Source organism: Adiantum capillus-veneris, chromosome 2, assembly GCF_014529385.1.
Source record: "Adiantum capillus-veneris isolate H3 chromosome 2, ASM1452938v2, whole genome shotgun sequence".
In the NCBI taxonomy this organism is placed as follows: domain Eukaryota; kingdom Viridiplantae; phylum Streptophyta; class Polypodiopsida; order Polypodiales; family Pteridaceae; genus Adiantum; species Adiantum capillus-veneris.
Genome location: NC_140932.1, coordinates 25,043,284 through 25,060,184, shown reverse-complemented (window position 1 = coordinate 25,060,184; position 16,901 = coordinate 25,043,284).

Genomic DNA, 16,901 nt, shown 5'->3' with positions numbered 1-16,901 from the left:
TGTTTTTTACATTGATTTAATAAATGACGTGTGTGCTTATTTTGTATGCCTTGGGCTTTTTACTTTTCAAGGAAAAGCGCCCATGTTGGGAACCTCTAGGGCTCTAGTACCATAGGCAATACATGTGAGTGAAGTACCAAATCAAATTGGGATTTCTCTTCCAGCTTACAATTTAACATGTTTGGCACTTTTTTTTTTCATTGCCTTTTAATTTTGTAACTTTGGGGGGTCATATTGACATTGTTACCCTCCCCATGCTCATCACAATAGTAAACTCCCTTTATAATACTTAAGCTAAAGGTCAAGAGGGATTAAGCCCACTAGAAAGCACTAGTACATTACAGACAATTCTTCATAGTATTGGATTAAGAACCTAAAGGAACCATTAACAATTAGGAAGGAATTTCCCATGGCACTAAAAGAAGATCTCTAATGTCTATCTTGGTCAAACTAGCTTAGTTAGACTGCTTGGCTTGTAAACCTAAACAAGGGACTATGATATAAAATTATATTGAATCTAATGTTTAATACTAAGAAAATGTATTCAATATTGTGCTACCAATCATAGTTAAAGCAGACAAACACGGATGCCAAAAAGACAAGAGGCAATGATAACGGACAAGAAACACCTGTTCGTGTTGATGATCGCGCTCGATTCAAAGAGTGAACAAAGATTGCAAGAAGTTCAAAATCCCAACACCCGTAATGCGTTCCTACACTAGAAAACACAAAGAATATCTCTAGGAGGCACATCAGTGGGAAGATGCACTAACCTTTATTGAACACAATCAAAACAACATCAAGAACCCTAATCTAATTATCTGGGTCAAGAATAGATGGACGGGTAGCCCTAAGTCTAAACCCCTATCCTTGTCATCGTCGAGAAAAATAAAGTCATCATCCGTGAGACCATACGTACCATCCGTGTAATCACGTAAATCTTCCTTATCATTAGATGCACATATGTTCACTAAGCATGTCACTAGGCATGTATAATCATCTTGGTCAAAAGGGTAAGCTTGTGCAATTAAAGAGATGTTCTCTACTAAGTAGGGATCAATTGTGGTCAAGAGACGTACCAGCCATTCTAATTTCTCAAAATTTCTCACACACTAGCGTATCTACCAAATCCCATTCACAGGTAAGCACCAGGTAGACTATGTGAAACACTTGTGAAAAGTAAAGAGGGTACCTCTCACCCAAAGTAGGAGTGGATGACTCTATCATACTAGCCATATCTATACACACATATAGATTTTGATTAGTGTGCAAATATTATGAGGGTCATGTCAAAAGGTCGTGTCCTTGTGCATAATGTGTTATTATGATTTTTGGGTCATGTACTAGAGTTTATAGGTTTTCAGCTTTTTGTTTGGTGTCTCTTGCTCTTTTACTTTTTACTTTTTTTCTTGAGTATAGGGCTATATATATACATTCCCTAAGATTGGGAGATTAAGAGGTCATGGAGGCAGGTTAAGAGGGGAGCAAGTGAATGATGTTTGTGAGCAAACACTCTCCCCTTTCTTGTGTAGATCATACCTTTTGGAATGATGTTGTCACCTTTTGAAACCAATTGTTCCAAGTTGTAATGGGTGAAGACTTTGAACAATATTTTTTCAAAACCCTAAACTAGTTGCAAGGGTGGTAAGGTACTCTCCCATTATTTTACTTGCAACGTTGTTGTAGGGGGTGAACTTACAACGGGAGGTGTTATTTCTTCCTTGCTTTTTTGTACAATTTTGGTGGTATTCGGAAGTTGTGAAGAAGCTTGTGTTTTTGTAGAAGAACTACATGAAGAGCAAGAAGCTTCATCTGTTTTTTCTATGTTTGAGCTGAGTGAAACAAGTCATTCTTGCTTGGTTACCCAAACTAGCTCTAGATTAGGTGTATAGTATTTTGTGATCTTTCCCTTCCCATGGTTTTCAATCGGCTTTATCGTTACAGGATTTGACTCACATGGGTCTATAGGTGATAGGTAAGAACACAAGTTACATTTAGGCATCCATATTTGATCATTCTTTTCATAGTAGCCTTGGGCTTCCAATAGTTGTTTAGGAATCCAACGCAACATTTTCTTACATTTCTTGGAGCGAGTGGGGCGTCTATTACAAGGCTTTTGTTTTTTGGTGTAAAAAATGGTGGCTAAAGAAGCTTTAGGGACCCATTTGTATGTTTTCTTTGTTATATTACAATGGGTCTTGTGTGTCTCATATTTTGTTTCACCTACAGAAGTTGAAGCTCTAGAGGGTTAGGCCATAGGTGCAGATGGTTAAACCTCTTGGACATGCAATATTTTGGGTCGTATTTCCTCAGGAGGTGATATCTCAAGGACTATCACTTGAGTGGTAGGGCTAAGAGTTGGCTTTTGTGTTGTGACACTCCCAATCCCCCAATCAATAGTGAATTTGGTTGCTATCATCCACGCATGTCCTAGGTTTATATTCTCTTCCATAGTTCTAGTAGGCATGACCAAAAATTCTTGAGCTACGACCCCGTTGTCATAACTGACAGAAGTGTGTCAGGTTCCAAAAATCGTAGTTTTTTTCTTGTTGATACCCTTGACTTGGATGGTATTCTCAAATAGAGATGGCTTTCCTAACTAACACCACACTCCATATGATAGCAGATTATATTTAGCACATGTGTCCAATAAGGCGTTATATAGCTTTTCCATAGGCGCTATTTAACTCAATTGGATATCATAGAGGTGTGTCAGAGTCCAACCAATCATCCTGTGTTTCAACTTGAAATGCATGTGTAACTCCAAGGTTGGCCTCTCGTTGGCGTCTAATACGTTGTTGTCGCTCCTTAGCCCTCCCTTAGCCTCGGCTTGAGCTCAAGTATATTTTTCAATTTTGCTTGTGCTTTGGCTGCCTTTTTTTTATGGATGGCACATAGCTCCTCTTGGCTTAAAGGATCATAGTATCTTTTATATTTACTTCCATTGAGGAATCCAATTGTTTCAACTCCATTAAGAGTTTCCACATAGTGGTACCTTGTGGGGTGATTTCACATAATCTATAAGGTCCTTTTCCCGTATATTTCAACTTTTTCTTCTCATTACGCACTCCATACATAAGGACTTTATCCCCAACCTTGATATCATTGTTCTTTAAATGACGGTGAAACCATTTCTTTCTCCACAAGTGCATTTTGCACAGCCAATTGTCTTTCTTCATCTAACCTCTCAAAGATATATAAACGCTCAACTAAAGGGTTACCATCCCAACCTTCTTGTGAAGCTACCCACAGACTAGGAATTACAAACTCCCATGGCATAACTGCTTCTTGGCCATATACCATCTTGAATGGTGTACAATTAATAGCCACTTTGTAAGCAGTATGATAAGCCCATAGAGCTGATGTGAGCTTCAAATCCTAATCTGTGTGATGAGCTTTAATTTTTTTTGGTCAAGATAGAAATTAAAGTCTTGTTAGTGCTCTTAGCTTGGCCATTTGCTTATGGATATAAGGTATAGACTTATGGTGGGCTATCATGAAGTTTGTTGTGAGTTCCTTTATCACTCCATTTATAAAATGAGTACCATTGTCACTCACAATCTCAAGAGGAATACCAAATCGCATAATAATGTTCTCAAAGAGAAACTTAGCAGTTGACCTTGCATCAGCCTTACGTTTCGTCTTGGCTTCTACCCACTTTGTCACATAGTCAGGGGCAACAATAATATATCGAGATTGAGTGTTACGAGCTGCCCAACTAATTGGGCCTAAAAGTCTAACCCCATTTTTCAAATGGTTAAGTCACTTTAATAGGATGTAAGGGCATCTTATCCTTTCGTTGTGTGATCTTGTAACGTTGAGATTCATTACACCCTTTCGCAAAAAGTGATGCATCTTTTAATAAGGTAGGCCACCAATAGCCTGATTGCAACACCTTTTTGGCGTTAGTTCTCCTAAAAAATGTCCTCCGACTATACCCATGTGGGCCTCTTCTAGTATGTATAAATACTCATCTTCACAAGCACAACGTCTAAGAATATTGTCCTTCCCTAACTTGTAGAGAGTTTCTGCAATTAGAGAATAAGGTTCACATTTCTTTAACAGTTTTCGAGCTATATTCTTACAAAGCTCTTTGGGTTGAAAACCATTAACTAAAAAGTTCACAATCTTCTCACTCCATTGAGGCATGGTCTCGACTAGGAATAGGGAAGTATAGGGCAATTCATCATTGATTCCAGTAGGGGCTTCACCATTGGGTATGCGAGACAAATGATCCACCATGACATGACTTTTACCGGGTCTCACCACAACGGTAAAATCAAACTCAAGAAGAACTAATAACCATCGTGTGATTCTTTCTGTGGAACAAGGTTTATTTACTAGATACAACATTGCTTGATGATCAACATAGAAAACAAACTTGTTGGCAAGAAGGTAGTAGCAAAATTTCTTTACTGCGTAAATCATAGCTGAACCTTCCGGCTCTGTAGTGGTGTAGTTCCTCTCAGTATCATTTAATTGACGACTTGCAAAGCTAATGGGGTAGTCCAATTTATGTTCTCCTAGTTGAGCTAGAACACACCCAATAACAAAGTTTAATGAATCAATATGCACATGGAAAATAGTCCGCGGTCCAGTGAAACTCAATAAGAAGCTTGTACAATGGGCGAGCTATCTCGGTAAAGTTTAAAATAAACTGCCGGTAATAACCAACATGGCCCATGAACCTTTGAACTCCTTTATAGTTTGTAGGTGGTGGAAAATTGGAAATGGCTTTAATTTTTCTCTCATCTGTGGAAATCCCATTTTTGGACACTATATGTCCTAAAATGACTCCATGTTTAATCCAAAATTGGCATTTGAAAGGGTTTAATGAGATGTGATACAATATGCACTTTTTAAATACTTTCTGTCAACACGATAGATGTTCTTTCAAGAGGAATAAACACAAAGGTCATCTAAGAAAGCTTCGCAAAACTCCCTCAAATATTCTCTAAAAGCAGTATTTATCAATCTTTGGAAGGTAGCAGGGGCATTGGTTAAGCCAAAAACCATAACACGAAATGCGAACACTCCAAATTCGGTTATAAAAGCATTTTTAGCTTGGTCCTCTAGTGCAATTGTGATTTGATTGTATGCAGAGTACCCATCTAAAACGCTATAAGCTTCCTTCTCTGTGACTCTTTCAAGCACACGTTCCAAGTATGGCAAGGAGTAATGGTCTCTCCTAGTGGCGGCATTGACCTTTTTGAGATCCATGCACACTCTTAGTTTCCCATTCTTTTTTGGCACAATAACTATTGGAGACACCCATTCTAAGTGCTCAATAGGGTATAAGAATCCGCATTTGAAAAGCTTTTCAATTTCTTCTTGAACAATCTTTGCATACTTAGGATTCATTGGTTAGGGTCATTGCTGGACTGGTTTAGCCATGCTATTCATGGGAGTTGTGTGTTGCACCATGGAAGGTGGAACACCTTTCATATAATGATACGTCCAAGGAAATATATCCTTAAATTCCTTGAGAAGCTCCTTAAGTACATATTCATCAGTCTCTGTCAGATCTTGGGCAATGAAAACAGGTTTGGACTCCTCACTTGGGTTAGCTAACTCTATTTCCTTAACTATCACTGGACCATCATAGACTCCATTACTTCCATCGATAGGTGTTCTCTGGGCCTTTGTATACACAACCTTACTCTCTTCTGTGGTGTAGGATTTGAAATGCTCAGGTGCAGGATGTAAATCTGTGGGGTCTTGTTGCTTTGTAGACTGTGATTTCTCTTGCGTTTCCTTTTCTTGTTGAGCTAGCTCTTAATTTTGTTGCCTCCTTACAATACAGATTAATTGTGGATTTTCTGTAGCTTCTAGCTGTGCGATGTCAATGGGTTGTGCACTACACCACATGACGCTTTGATGGTATTCACCCCAATTATCTACCAGCTTTTGATGAGCATCACATGCCCCGATATAACTAATCCATTCTGCATTAGATTTCTTTTCATTTATCCTAGTATGTACATTGGATGGATATTGTTGCCACTTATATCTCTTACTCTTGTTGTCTAATTTCCTATTAAGACCTTCCTCTAGTGAAGAGTCACTAGATAAATCGCTACTTGTGTCTTCTCCTCTTCTGGATAGATTGTCAATTAGAGAACTGTTGGGCTCCGTATGGTTCATTTCCATATTTGCACCAAGATTTAACTTAGGTTCTTCTTCCTCATACTCAATTTCAATTGATGATTCTGACTCCAAATCGTGTGAATTATAGTCTTTTGAGACGCTACCAGTTCCAATGTCAGCCAAACCTTCATCTGGTAGGTCATCAGAAGCTATATGCATTTCTCCTATCATATTTAAAGGTACAAGCGGTGGCATTTCATCCCCCTCAAGTGTTACCCAGGTCGTCCCCCTATCTCCCCAAGTGTCTATGGTTGCTGCTAGGTGGACCCAATCCACATTGTCAGACTCAGTCATCTCAGGTAGAACATCCATATAAGGGGAATCTTCCCCAACATCAGTGTCCTTTTTACACGTGTAAAAATACTGCAATGGGGCCGAGTGAATTGTGGTGTCAGATGTATGATCAATTATACATTTTTTTCCTAAAGGATGTGCTCGACCAGTTACAAGATCTATTCGAATGACAGAGTCTTGGAACTGCAAGTAGACATGGTTTTTAGACCAGTCATGTATTATTTTTGCTTCCCTCATGAAAGGACGTCCTAAGATCATCTCAGATGACATAGTGTGCTTGGAAAAATCCATAACAATGAAGGTATGCCTTATTTTGTGTCCAAAGGCCTTGATCTTGAGATCTTGTAGCATCCCAATAGGTTTAACAATAGTCCCATTGGTGATCTTTACCACTATGTTTTTAGTCCCAAGGTGAGGTCTTTCCATAGATCCCCATCAATTTTTAGTTACATTGCTAACCCTAGCGCCACGATCAAGGATTCGCTTCAAAGTTAATCCCTTGGTAGTGATTGGTATGGTTGCATTGGATTCATCGCCATCAAAGTATTGTCCCAACTTGTTAACGCAACAACAGAGTTCTCATCTAAGTTGGATTGTGGATCTAAGTATTCCTTCTATATTGGCACCTCCCTAGCTCCATCCATCTGTGCAAATTGTGGTAGCCCGACTTTCAGTTCTCCATTGAGGAAAGCTCGAAGAGCTAAGGATAGCTTAGGATCTCCATATAGTTTAGACATGATGGTGGTTCTAACTTCTAAATCAATTTGAAAATATTTAACGGCACTTTTTGGGCTTCAGTCCCTTGACATGAGATGGGATCTCCATTTCTTTGATAGGGTCAAGCGATCCCTTTGTAAACATTCTCTTTAACAAGAAAGGAGTACACCCACTTTCCCATGACTTAAAGTCACTTTCTTCTAGGATGACACTTGGTATGGCTAGTGGTCTATGGACTTTGTGAGGTTAGTTTTGTGTAGGGAACACTATGTCTGTAATCTGAATATGCCTAGGTACTGGCTCTAGATCCCTTTGGGTCTATTCCACCAAGCTCATTAATTGCTTGACTTGCTCAATCTCCTCTATAGGGTGTTCCTATCTTCTTCTTGGGTTCCTTGGGTCCTGGCCATTGTGGCTCATGATGATCTTATTTTTTTCTTTTCTAATGGTTGTTTTAGTCTCCATGGTCTCACCAAAATTAGAATCCTCTTCAGCATTGTTCATATATACAGGGTCATCACCAGTCCCTATGTTGATCTTTGAGGTGGGGTCTAACTTCGTTGCTTTTTGCGATCTCTTTCTTTGTGTTTTCTTCTTCTTTTGAGATTGGGCAATTGATGCTGTCTCTTTCTTCAAGAAAATAATTTTGGTTTTGGAGCATCAATCGTGTGAGTACATTTACTGATACCACAGGTGTACTTTGTGATGGCTCCTTGGTAACCTCAATTAAGTTCAATGACGTGACTTTGGCGCATTTGGATTATTAGGACATTGGGCAATCAAATGATCTATGCTAATTAGTATGGCATTCTTTTGTAGTCTAATAGGACACTCGGCTACACGATGTGGGTCCCCACATCGTGTAGCACTGAAGAGGTGGTCTCTTGACAGTGAAATTGATATTTTGGCCTCTTGTTGCAAGAGCATCTACTTGATAGATAGGTTTGACTTTTCCCCAATAGTCTTCTATGTAGTATTGTGGACTTTCTTCAAGTGCATCAATCCTATAGGCAATATTAGGGTCTAACTCATCCTCGCAATCCACACAAGCAATAGATAACCCACAACCCATTTGATTCACAAGAGCGATTCTCGGATGCGGAGGTTGCGGTCCTAGCACTGGAGGTGGTAATGGTGTTGTTTGAACAACATTTTGGGCCCTAGGGACCATGTGGTGTGATGGTTGTTCAAGAGGTGGGGCTGGCATCAATGCAAGCACTCGAGGTGTGTCCGTCCATGCTAAGGTTGGTCTATTGGCCATCGCACGTTTAAATACTATGTAATCCTTGGCTTGATGACCATACCTACCACATGCATTACAATTTCCATTAAATTTTACTCTAAACATAGGGCATTCACTGGTACTATGTGGACCATAGCAAACTGAGCACCATTGTTGCTCTCTTCGTGGATACGTATGATTGTTTTGTGGAGCACGATTGTCTCTAAGACTTTCTTGAATGGCCTTGGTGAGATCTTCTAAAGTCATCTCAGATATCTTTGGCTCTTTAGCAATAGGCTTTATGGTCATTGGCTCATGCCCCGATGCTTGCGAGCTAGTAGATTTAGGCTCAACAGACACTCTTTCTTCTTGAATCATTAAAATTGGATCGTATTGGTGGTGACTGCTTTCCAAGTCGTGATTCCTCTAATGACTAGGCCATTGTAGATATCCTCATGTCGTAGTCTCCTAATGAATCTATCAAGAAATTGGTTATTATTGAAGTGTTCATTTGGATTACAACGAGAATTCAAATGCTTCAAGCGACTAATAAAGTCTCTCACGGACTCCCCTTCCTCTCGTTGGGTTTTCTGGAGGTGAGATTCTACACCCCAAAGCACTCCCTCTCGTATGTACTCTTTCAAGAACACTCTCCTAAGAGTAGGGTAAATCATTTTCTTTTCCACCCTTAGGGTTCTATACCAATCCCCAACCTTCCCACTCAAGGTCAGGCTTAAAGCATTACTCTTATGCAAGTCATTGTGTTCTCCGAAGGAATCACATATTTTTTTAAATACTTCGATATGCTTTCTCACATCCCCGTATCCACTAAAGTTTTGTGTGAGCTTGGGTATTTGTACTGCCTTACTTCTATGCTCTCTATCAGGCGTGTTATGCATATTTTTAGCAATGGATCGACCAATAGCTTGAGCAGATGTTACCAAGTCACCCAAGTGAGCAGGTATAGTGGGGAGAGGCACTCTCAAAGTTGCATGTGGAATGGGGGTTGGCATTGGGTTTGACATATAAGGAATCTTTGGGTTCCAAGTTGGGTACAATGTTGTGCCATGTGGTGGCCTAAAGTTCTTATGTGTGGCCATGGGCATAACAAATGTGGGATGTGGCATACTAATGCTAGTTGGTATGGTCCCATTGAAATAAGAGCTTGGATGTTGTGGTCGAGGAGCATAAGTTGTTGAAACAATGGGAGGGGTAGGAGCTACAAGAGCATGAGGGCCCATAGGTGCATATATTTGATACACAGTTGTAGGCACTGTTTTGCAGGCATTGAGCCACCATGTAGTGGCACTTTACTAATAAATGAGGTCCATGATGTGTTTTTGTTCATGCCCATTACTGGGGTAGGCATGGTAGCCATGGTGTCATCAACAGAAAGATGAACTAAACTTGGAAAGGTAAAGCTATCACTTGTGGGCTTAGATTGTACTGAGACCCTTGGCGAAACAACATATGGAGGATCCATTGGGCTTACCGAGGGAGTCTCCATTTGTGATTAAGTTGGTTGCTTAGAATTCCCTGTATCCAAGAATCTCATGAGACCCGTTGAAGGCATGTGGATCCCTTTGTTCAGTCTCTCCAGCTTAATAACCCTATGGATGACATCACAAACTCTTTGTTGTTGCTCCTCTATGCTAGTAGCACACATTGTGGATTGTAGGACATCTAACCAACCCACGTGATAGGTGTGACATGTGTATAGGTTGATTAAAGTCTCCATTTATAGTTCATACTCCCAATTTTCATTTAGAAATGCTCCATCTAGGATTGAGGTGCTAGGGGTGTCCTTTGAACTAGATGCAATGTGGCTCTCAATGGTTTGACCTTTAGTGGTTGCTAATTCAGGAGTACTCGATTGCTCGACTGGCATGGATGATGACATAGGGGCCTTCGCCTTTAGCTCTCTCCCTTGTTCTGCCATGCGTAAGTTTTCAATTTTCTTTTCCCTAGCTGCAAGGATATATCGCTCAAGCTCTTGCATTTCCGCAAGGCTTCTACCATCAGGTAATATAACCTTGGAGGGGAATAGCTCTGAAGAGTCAGGGGATGCAGTGCATGGAGAATTCACGTGCACACTCTCCAGGAGCATGGGGTCTACATTGCTCATGAATGGTGAATTTACTTCCCCACCCCCTTCATTTATATCGCTAGCTCCATATTGAGAGCGAGTTGCTCTACTAGAAGTCTCTTTCAAGCGGCTAAGCACGCTCGGTCTGGACCGTGGGACCATGGCATGTATGTATTGGCTTGAACTATCAAGATTGGGCGTGGGGCAACCTTCCATGACGTTGTAGTCAGAGGAAGAGTCACTAGATGCAATATGTGGATCCTGAGTGGTACTACCTTGGGTTCTCGTTGAGGGCCTAGAGCCTAATGTGGAGGAATAATAAGTGCCCGCGTAAACGGAGACACTCTCTATGTGATCATCCTCTAGCACATGACCAGAGCGTAGGTGCATGTGACCTCAACACTCTAGAAGTGTTGGTGAGTGCCCTTGAAGGCGTCTCACCTAGTTTTTTGGGTGTTTGCAACCCAAATTTACTCTCAATTTTTTGTTCTTTTGGTCTTTTTTTAAAAACCAAGCCACGAAATATGGTGTGTGATAGCTCAAAATGAGCGTCTTGGTTAGAGGGATGTGCCGTGCTTTACAACCCTCGATTCGATTACTTATAGCCCTAAAAACAGTCTTTTTCTAATCAGAAAGAAGGCTAAAATTAGTAAATCCAAAGGGTAAGTGTGACTTAGAGAAGGGTGGAGGATTTGAAAGACTTGTCCCACATGCCCTCCCTTCACTTGAGGTGGTAGTCTTTAGGTATATAGTAGTGTCTATACTATATCATAAGACTAAGGACTAAGGCCTGGGCTCGGGCTCGGGCTCGAGCTTGGGGAATGATCTCGATCCTTCTTTTTAATATAAGATTTTTTTATTTTTTGGTCTCAGCTTTTCCAAGCGTTTTTTTAATAAGATTTTTTTTAAAAAGTAAAAAAACTTTTCTGTGGATAATGTTGCCCGTGGGCACCGAGCTCACGTGCGTACACAGCTGCACCTGATAGCTTTGTCTAAGTTACCTACAACTAACAATACTAATTAGCACTAAATAGCATTTCACACATACTTCCTAACACAACAAACTGCTCACTGTCTACTGCACATTACAGAACTGCACTACTGACAAACCTTCTGAAACCCACACATTGCAACACTAACAGATTCTAACAAAACCTGCTAAAACTTGCACATTACAGCCACTTAACATATCCTAATCCAAACTCAAAAAACACCAAAACAGATGAAAGAATGGCTTCAAGAGGTAGCAATGAGTGCTCCTCAATCTTAGTGCAAGGCAGTCCCCGACACAACGGCGCCAAAAATGTGCACTTTTACCCCACGTGTCGGAACTGTGCACTTGCCGAACACTATGCGCAAGCCATGAATGGCTGCAAGCACACAACTTGCCAAACACTGTGTGAGAGCCACGAATGGCTGCAAGCACACAAGTAGACGATCCTAGCAAGGTCAAAGGGGCAATGGTGTGTCTCTCACCACTCAATGCTTTCCGTCGTGAAGGATCATGTGCCGCGAAGAAGAGGGAGCCACTGTCGCCATCGTGCTCAACCGCCTCGCCGTCGTCGATGTTGCGACAATGCTCGATCACTCTCTCTCTCTCTCTCTCTCTCTCTCTCTCTCTCTCTCAAGCATACACACATACACACACACACACCCCGTCAGCACACGAAGGAGAAGAAGATAGAGGTAGAGCAAGAGCACTTCTTTAGCATGCACCTCAAAGAATGAGAATTTTAGGTGAAAATGGACCTTTTATATGAATTCGACCCATTCACACATGAGCGTCCACTGTAGTTGGTCATTGCAAAAATCATGTAAAAATGGAATAAGTGGTACGCCTCTCATCGGCGATCACCTACGCACCTATAGGACCGACAAGCCTGGTCCATGAATCAAATAATTGATAAGATGTCCGTCAAAGGTGATAGGGTGTCCATAAGTGGTTAACACCTTTTGTTCCAAAACGCAGAACTTTGTCTTCTATTTGGAATTCTCACTCCCATCTGCTGCCCCTGAATCTTCCATGAAAATGATCTTTCTGGGCCTTTTATGTGTTGTGTGATCACGTGTTTTTGCGTTGTACTTTGGTATGTGTGTCGATTCATTCTCAACATCAATCACAATTGATGGACCTTGCTTTTGCCAAACGGTTTCTTTGTCTCCTTCGAGCGGGGTGCAAGTCTTATACATGGGGTGTTCTAGATGTAGCATCATTTACTACTCTTATCATTTGTCTTGAACTAAAGGAAACTCTCCCCTTGAGTCTCTCTAATGAAGGACCCTTTCCAATATGTTTACCTTGAGAGTAAGAAACTGTCTTTGTGCTTTGTAGTATTGCATTTGTCATATTTGAAGTACATGCGTCACACAATTAGATTTTTTAAAAAATTCCTCGTTTGCAAGCCAACTCACATGCTTACTCTAGGGCAAGTTGGTTCTTGGAGTGTTTGTTCCATTAGTACTTCTCTCTACTGCTGTCTGATGCCCTCCCAATGTGCAATACACATCTCCCATCAACTCAACCAAGAGTCTATTGAGGGGATGTTTCTATCCATGCAATTTCCATTGCGCCACCATTGTCAAAGGAGATGAAACTCTACTGCAACTGCCTCTCTAGAGGGGGCTAAACGTCACTTTTCGCACATGTCTTTGTGAGTTTGTTGAGATGAAAAAATAATGTACTTTGTTGTGTGCGCCACCATGCTTTGCTTCCAATGAAAAGAACAAGATTACTCTTAATGTTGTAGAACATTGTCTTTCCCACCATTAAACATGGTGCGAACTGCATTATAGTTTGCTTGAGCTTTGTCGCTATGAATCTGTGAAAATCCGCTCTCTCACATCCATGCCCCTCCGTAACAAAGAATTTGTTTTTACATGTCTTCCTCTTTCATTTCACAAGTTACAATAGTGAGAAGATCTTGTTTGCTATAACGTAAGACATTCATATTAATATACATATTATTGGTCGTTTCTTAAGATATGTCAAACTTGAAAAATATGTTCCTAAAGTCATGAACCTTGGATTGTAAACATGGCATGCAATGCTCATCCAATCCGCCACTAGATGGGTGTGATCAAATTGCACCTAAGCGTGTTGAAGATCTCCAGGTCCACTTCTTCTCATTCTATTAACCAAATTTAATCCAGATGCAGGGCCAACCGTTGACATCTTGAACACAAAGCACCGCTCGCCCTTCCGCTCCTTGCCTAGGAAACCTGTTTCTGCGAAAAAAATTATATGTACAATCCGTTTTAGCCGCAGAAAAGAGTCCACACCGAAGCTCTCTTTTGTTGGCCCATTTCTTGTTGCTGCCACATACCTACAAAACCTATATTATAGAATTATGTTACTTTGAAATAATTTGCACAAACAAGAGAAACAGGTAATCATCCTCATCAATTGTCCTCCACTATGAGGCCCATTACTTCAACCACATTTAGAAATTCTTGCTCACCAAGTATATGGATAGAGCCCCCTTATTGTATCAAAGTAGTTGTCATAATTTCCTTGGCCACACACATTTGTACCTTCCGTACACCTGCATGCATGTCTACACTGAGAACTCGTGCAACCATTTCTTTGGTTTTATCGGTGAGTCCTTTGGACGTACCATCCCTCATGTCATGCTGATGAGTTCCTTGAATTATCATCAATTTGTTCATGTTTTCATCCTTTGACATGACATAATATACGAAGCAATTACATGTACGTAAACAAATGGGTAGCTGTCCACAATAGTGGCAAGTAAGCTTGTGTTTAACTCCATTACAAAACTTGTCTATACAAGGTAATTTTAGCATGCTTCCATTGGAATGCGCTGTGTTTGACTTCCCAAAATTAACCAATTTGAGACAACTTTCATTCGGAGGCACTTTAGGACACTTACACAATAACTTTTGCGACACAATCTTGGAAATGCGATGTTTGAGGTTTGCGGTTTGGTCCAGTGGTGTGGATCATACTTATGTTCCATAGCATCCATTGGATGAATCTTTCCTAAGGTCGGTGAAAACTTAAACACTATGTTACCATCGTACACCTTTGAAATTTTCGACACTTGTTTGGTTTTCACCATCTTTGAAAAAAGCTTCGTCAAAGTGTTGGTGGGTTTCATCATTGCTAAAAAATGACGAAATACTATTTGCTCTTCTTATCTCAATAGAGTTTTGCAATACTTTCTCCCCATAGACTTGTTTCTTGCTTGGACTAGTAAGGTCCATGTAAAAAATATCCACTAAAAGAGCAACTATACCACTCGAATATGTCATCTTCGACTAGCACCTCAAGCTTTGTAGAGAGAGATTCGTCCACAATATAAAACTCCTCTCTTAAGTGATTGTTTGTTTTCTCTAGTGGGACTGTCAATTCTTCACTCTCATCCCTGATAATGACCTATAAAACACTAAATGTTTGCGGTGCAACATGCTCTTGTAGAGATGTAACCCCAAAAATAATCTTCTCGTTGGTAAATAGAAAAGCTCTTTCGAAAAAAGGGAACCCCCCTCTTGCTCTCTCTTTTCCCACCCCCCGTCCCCCCCCCCCCCCCCCCCTCTGTCTCTCTCCCCCTCCCCCCCCTTGGGAGAGGGGGGGGGGGGGGGAGAGAGAGAGAGAAGAGAAAAGATACAAAATCACTTTTTGCAATTGAAAGTGATTATCTTGATGTAAAACTATCACGTTCACTTTAAGGAAAATGGCACTTACTTGAGGTCATTCAAAAATAAATAAAAAATCTGATTTTTTTTACTTTTTACTTTTTTGGGCTAGAGCCGGCAAGCCAGCGAGGAACTGCCTTTGCTTCGCGTGCACGCAAACGAGTCAAAGACAAGTTCTCTTGCGGACTTGCTGACAAGGGGAAAAGCGCCTCCATGCCGTATCGTGGCATGTCAACGGGGAATGGAAGCAGGTTTCCCCCTCGGGGGAGTAAAAAGTCTTTTCATGCCATGTTAGTCAGTCCATGTTCCCTTGTTAGTCACGCCACCCGAGGGTAACGTCGGGAAATCACCAAACGAATTCAGTGATGCATTTAAGGACCAAGGCTGAGAGAGAGGGACAGACCCTTGTAACTCACAGACCGTGTTGAATCCTGCCCAGGTACTCCAGGATTTTCGCCTGTTAGAAAAAGGCCCCCGTGCAGCGGATGTCCGGTAGGATTGCCATACCCAAAGTGGGCGTCGGCTCAAAGGAGGCATCCCGATCCGGCCAACCATGGTCACCAAGGCCCGCTTGGAAAGCCCCAGGACCATGTTAGGCGAGACCGCACCGTACGCAATAACTACAAGCCCTACGAGCTTCAAACACCCTCATGGGCCAGAGCATTGTAGTATCGCGGTACGGCCCCGCAGAGGAATGCTGCAACGTTATCCGCATAGGCACTCCTCAGTTGCGGTCCACGATGACCATTATGGGCCCCACGAGGGACAACCCAACCTGGCAATCGCTTTCCGCTAATCTCCCCTCCCAAGAGTAACACTTCGGTATCTTCACCGCTAGGATTGTTTAACAACCATCTAGCATGTTCCAAACAGGGTCGTATTGAGCTTCTGAGATTGTCCAGTTCAGGGAACTGTACCAACAGGTGCGTAAGTGACCTTGAACCTTCTTCCATTCCGCACAACGGGCAAGTCCTCGACTGTGCCCGTTCAATCTTATCCTTAAGCATTAAGCCATCCACTCTTGCTAGTAACAAGACTTTCTCCTCCATCCCACCGGGGTTCTTCCCAATGCTCTGCCTAAAGAGGTATCCACACGTGTCCTCATACTTCCTCTCGATATAAGGATCAAGGGAGACACATTGATGTGAGTGTTCCCAAAGCTTCCAGCTCTCCTGTCTTGCGGTTTCAACAGAAGCGCCGTTGATATACCTCTCCCCCCAAAACTTTGTCCTTTTACACCAAGTCCACTTCTTGAATTGGTTCCAGTCTGGTATATTGTTAACCAAATCTGCAATCCAAGTCTTTAGACCTGCATATTTGGTAAAAGCTCGTACCCTCTGTCCTGCACAGTAAGCTGGTACGGGGGGGAGCCCTAACTCCCGGTGAGGAGTTGCTGCTGCCACAGAACTCGACTTCGCGGCCTTACCGACTACCCACCTCATTCCAGTTGCTATAAGCGTCTCTAATGGGTTCAACTTCCTCATGCCATGTGAACCCATAATCTCCGCTCCATAAGTCGCCACTGGGAAGACGCACGCCTTGAGAAAGGCCAACCTTGACCACATCGGAATTTTCTTAGAGCACAGAAGATGTTTATGGGCATACAGAGACTTACGTGCACTTTCAATCCTATCTTTAAGGATAGTATCGATCGAGACTTCGCTGTCTATTAATATGCCCAAGTATCTATACTCCGAAGCTACCTGAATCTCCTCAGGTCCGATGTGAGGCTTGAAGGCAATAAGTTCCTCAAGGTCCCCGTTGAACACGGTCGCCTGG